Raw genomic sequence first — 5,940 nt, 5'->3', positions numbered from 1 at the left:
AGACTTCTGAAGAATGCAAAAAACCCAGCTGTCTTTAAATGTTAGCACACTGCATATATTTGAATATGTGCTGGATATGTCTGGGCATTTGTGTGCTTGTTTGCATAATTTTGAATGTGCCTGCAAGGAAGGGCATGAAATCACACGCCTGCTTCTTAGTAAATGTGTCCGTCCCTGCATCGGCCTTCATATCTTAATAATATTCCTTTGATCAAATTACTCGCTGGCTTGTATAACACTCTTCATGTGACGCACAATTAGCAGACAATTAACATTGGGCCAGTGAGTGTCAACCGATTGGCTGTGCCATCACACCGCTGAGTGACATCTCCATCATCCCGGCGCTGCCTGAAGCACCCTGAGATAAAAACACTGTCTGCCGGTCTCAGGCACAAATCTGTGTCAGTCTGTCTGGTTCTCCGTGTCCATAAACATTCCTGTCTGTTCAGTTGCTTCAATATAGGATTCTGTTTCTCCTTATATGTCCATGCTTCCTCGATGCTCTCTTCTTCCTGGCTTCCTCCATCCCTTTGTTTGTAATTATTTCCCCATCCCAGCCCGTCGTAAGATTGTTCTGACTATATGACTTCAGTTTGTGTGTGTGTTCATCTGGAAGTGAAGCATGGCATGCACTAAAACAATGTGATGTTTGTCTGCTGAGAAAACAGTCCTGCGTGCAGCATGAACTTATGTGACTGCCATCATCTTATGAAAATGACTTGTTGTTGTTGTGTGTGCAAGATTTGAGAACACCTGACATAGAGAGACAACCTAAGTATTAAATCCCATTAAAGAGCAGATGGGGCTATTGCCAAGAGAACTGTGCATTATCTGAAACAGGCCTCCGTGTACATTGTATAGGACATTTTAAAAAGTTTTACAAAACTTCATGTAATACCAGCAGAGACTGAAGAATTCAAGTCTGTTTCATGTTCTGCCTCAACCTCCTCACCCTTTCTTGCCTGCCTTTGCTCTCTCACTTTTCTCTTCTACTCATCATTGCAAACTAGATTTTTCTTCTGCAGGCAACTGGCTATGATGAAACTGTGAGAAACATCAGATCCAACATGTATTTAAGCACCAGACTTGTTTATGTCGACACTTTTTACGAATACATTTCTAAGGCATGCTGATCTCACGCTGCCCAGATTCACCATAAACCCTGCAATCCCATAACCACTTCAACACACATGAATCCTGCCACCACCAATTTTAATTTTTTTTTTAATTGTCTTTCCCTAAACCACAATGTGATGGCTCACCCCAGCAGAGCATCGTCTCACTTGGGGGAAGGATTTCTCTCCTGAGTATGAGCCATTTAGTGAGAGGAGGGTCTGTCTGCTCTGCAGGCTGCTGAAGGCTGATGCAAACAGAATATCAATAAGCACGAGGGGTCACACAGCCACATTCATGACCATAGAGCTCTTTCTCACGACCACCAAGCAGTCAGGAATACCACAGAGTCCTCCCTTGTATAGTAAATAAATACCATGGTAAAGGGAGAAGTACCTTGATTGTTGCTGAAATAGACGAAGGCGCTTGTGGAGGTGTTGAAATCAGTAGCAGTCCAGACTTTAGTGTGGTAATCTTACACTTAAGTGTAATGCTGTCAGCCATGGTTCCTAATGTTGTTGGTGGTGGTGACAAAGTGTTAATGTGACCGGAGCTGACTGCCATGGGGTGTCGCTGAGATAAGTACATCACGTGAATATAAGTGTGCAAGATTAAAAGTCAGCATATTTAATCACATCTTTTAGTCTCCATTAATATTTACGGAGTGGTTTGTGCTGGATAGTTGTGACATTGGAGATGTTCTCTGGCTCATACTGAATGTTTGGTGCATAAAAGAAGACGGTCATGATTTTTGACCCTTTGTCCCAGCTTGTCCTCAAGGTGCATTATTGTTTTTGACATAAATCACTTGTTCTCTTAGATGGAAATAAATGGTCGTTATTGATGAGACAAAAATTGCCACAAACTGTGGTGGTGCAGTAGACGACGACAGACTGGTATCCACGTGGAACCCTTTAGGCTGTTGCGTCTGTTCTGACTCTAATCACAAGAGTTATGAGCCCCTGACCCATCAGGAGAGAGCATCCTGTTTGTTTACTGTAGGTTTATGTGTCCATGTGCACACACACGTGATTAAGTTCGCTGGTTACATTTCATGATGTTATCGAAGGAGGGCTCAAGAGAGTCTCTTTTGTCTTGTGTGTGTCTTTAAGTGTGTGGGTGTGGGTGTGTCTCTTCCCTCCTGCCCCCTATCTGTCCATACTCATTGATGGAGGTAGTCAATTGACCTACATTAGCTGAGCCTGCAGCAGTCTGATTTCCTCTGGGGGCACTACATATCTGGATGCGGTCTACATGTGTGTGCGTATGTGTCCTAAATAACATATATCCCCATCTGAAGAGGGTGAATGTGGGGTGAAGATAACCTGCCTCCATCCACAGTGGCATTTAGAGGTTTCATGGAGCAGATTTGAACAGATACAGACATTTAACACAAAGAATTTCATGTTGACCTTGATCTGTATGAAAAAAAGTGCTTGGACACACATATATACTCCTTTGTAGTTTAGTAGTTGATTAATCCATACAACAAAAATTGTTAATTGCTACTGAGGGTGAAGAACAGATTTGTACTGCCAACCCAACAAAATACCCCCACTATGCAAAGCTCTTCTTAGAGGCAATGACATCACTCCTTAGCCTGGTTACCATGGTTACACTTACCTCCTGCTGGTAAAAATCAGCACCCAAACCCGACATTCCTTGATTTTGTTCTTTTAGTCCCTGCCCGTCTCCTCTGCTTACCTCACCCCTCTGTCTGCGTTATCTCACGTTGGTTCCTCTCTTATTTCTCTTTTTCTTCTCTCATCTTTTCCACTTCATATTTATTTTATTTTTCAACGACACCCTTGTATGCATTTTCTTCTCTCTTTCATGTCCTCCCTGTCTATTCCCTATACTGCTTCCTTATTCTGTCTCACAACATGTTGAGCTTTATGTATTTTGTCTTTAAGCTTTGATGGTTTTACCTTAAAATGGAGGCTGAGGTGGCATAACCAGAGATAAGATTGGTATTAAAACAAAGACAATGCAGAGGTATACATAACCTCAATAGACAAAGGACATACTGACGTGAACTCACCATAGCTGCAGCTGAAAAGGCAGTACATCCTCAACAGAGGACAACATAACGGGTGTTACCCAATCAGGCATAAAATAGGAAATACATTCAAGACGATGAGAAGAAAAGATCAAGCCTGTAAACGGCAACGAAGTGAGACTGGTGGACAGTTCCAGCTGACCCATGCAGGCTGTAGAGTCACTAGTCTATTGATAACATAAAGGGCAGGCGGGGTCAAGTGCAGCATTAAAATTTATTTCAGAGCCATCGTTCTGCCGAAAGGAAGGGTAACGTGCTGCGACCTCCCGTTCAGAAAGCTGCATCCCAGAAGCATCCACTGTAAAGCAGAACATGGGGATAGGGGGCAGTGTACTGCATTACAATCCATTTTGTAGACAGACTGAGTGGGTGGGGGGGAAGAGAGTATTAAGAGGCATTGTGAAGCTGTATTATAGTAAGCAGCTTACAGTCCCTGTGTCGGGCTGCTTCTTTATGTGTGGGGGCAGAGAAAGGACAAAGAGGCAGAGGAGGAGACAAGGAGAGGCAGGCGGTACCGCCTTGGTATCCGCCCCTGTTCAGAGATGTTTGTTTTGTTGTTTTACTTTAATTGTAAAATCACCAAACAGCTTTTTTTTTCTTTTGTCATCTGTTTTTTTCTGACGAACATTATTATTTGTAGTTTTTCCACGTCATTCTCTCTCACCTCCTAGAGATCTACTTGCTGTGATGCTAACATGTCTCCCCCTGTTGCTACATTATACCAGATAGCTAATCCCCCCCCCCCCCCCCCCCCCCCCCCCCCCCCATCCCTTCACCACCCAACTGAGTCAGAGAGCGGAGGAGAGGTGGGGATGTGGAGGTTGCCATGGAAACTGGGAGTCTGTTGCCTCCGACATCATCTGTTGTTACTCGGTGCGGAGCAGGCACATGAATATTTGAGCTTTATAGACACGGACAGACAAAGACCAAAACTGCTCTATGGACCTCCACCAGCACCTCAGATGGAAAGTACAGGGAGGTCACTAAAGGGGGAGAGGAGAGAAGGCAGGGAAGGGATGGATGGATGGATGGATGGAGGAAAGGCGGGGTCACAAATGGAGACTGACAGACCTCCATTTTATCTAGGGCAGAGAGTGTCTAGCTGTCTGGTACACATGAGAGGTGAGACAGATGAATATAGGGACAATGATAGACATAAAATGAAGAAATTTAAAGGATTTTGACCACTTAAATCTAAATGTGCCAACAGAAATGCAGAGTATATGATGGAAGGCAAAGAACAAAGAGAAAGATGGGGGGTTGACGTGCGATGAGAGCAGTAAATTGGGGCACTGGAGCTTTTTTTCCTCTCCCCTCCTCCCTTTCTCTCCTCATTTATTTTCTCTTACTCAGAACGTCCTGCAGTATTTTCTAAGGCTGTTTCCTACCTGCTGTTGATACACACACACTCTCTCATGCAAACAAGCTAGTAATGATTCATGCATATTACCAAAGCATATTACTAAAGTGTGAATTGATTTGGCAAGTTTAATTTTGCACAATCTGACTGCGCAGCGTCAAAAAGCACAGAAACTAGAACATATATGGCTTATGTGTTTGTATCCTCAGCAGCTTACATCTCTGTGTCATGATGCTCACATGGATTTCCTTGCAGTCTTAAAATAAATGCAGTTTATATAATACATGCTTGAATGGGTCTCATGCCGTAGGAATGTGTCTAGCCCTCCTTTTGCATATTTATTTGTAATGATGATCAGTTTAAACCTATGGCATGGCTCGTGTTTGAGTATTTCCCATGGTCCAAAAATAAATTCCCAGCTTTGTGAGTGTCCTCCATTGCGGATGGGTTTAACACCTGTCCCAGAGGTCCTGGACTATATATTATTTATATAGTTCTGCCCCGATCCATTATTGCGAAAAGAAAATTGTGAAAGTTCCATCGTGGATTTTGATATCATTCTTTTTTTGGAGCAGGTTATTGTAACCTAGCATCTTTTTAGGAATGTATGGATATATAGCTCTGCTGGAAAATATTTAGAGGAATAATTCAAAGATTTTTAAAATACCCTTATTTTCTTTTTGCTGACAGCTGGATGATACGATTGATACCACTTTCATGTTTGTGCATAAAGTAGCCTAAAGAGCTGGATCCAGAAGGGTTTTCATTGGAAACGGCAGGCGCGTTCAACATATTCTTGGCACGCGATTGGATTATCCATCTGTCAATCAAACTTTTGCCAGTCGGAAGGAGAGCGAAAACATCTTTTCCATTGAGAAAAGCCTTCAGTGCTGTTCTTTGCTTTTCTCTCATTGAATAAATAATCTCTACTGATATAACTGATGATACTGCAGCATCTACGCATTTCCTCTTTAGTAACCGCCATTGTTATTTATAACTAAGTTGCCTCTCCGTGTCGTCTCATACACAGCTAAACTGTAGCTGCCAGTAGCTTCTCGCAAGAAGCTGATTGGTCCATGCACTGGCTCGCGGGACACAAGCGCATTACTTCAAACCTGACTAGATTTTCATGTGATATGTGATCCTATGATTGTCATGTAATCTTGTGACATCGCGAGAACCCAGCTGCTGTGCAAGGTAATTGGTCAGCTTGGCATGAAGCCTGGAAGCAGAGGGAAACCGCTGGCCTGCTCCGGCCATATTAAGAAATCTGCCTACCAGCTCCTCTAAAATGTATGTAATCCATTGCATCTCATTCATTTAATCTGGACAAAGACACATTTCTCAGGGTGTTTTCAATAGTTCGTGTTGAAACTATTTTTTGGCGAGCAGTGACTTCCCTTTGTCA

This window comes from Cyclopterus lumpus, chromosome 10 (genome assembly GCF_009769545.1).
Source record: "Cyclopterus lumpus isolate fCycLum1 chromosome 10, fCycLum1.pri, whole genome shotgun sequence".
Classification (NCBI taxonomy): Eukaryota; Metazoa; Chordata; class Actinopteri; order Perciformes; family Cyclopteridae; genus Cyclopterus; species Cyclopterus lumpus.
This window is presented reverse-complemented; position numbering follows the sequence as displayed.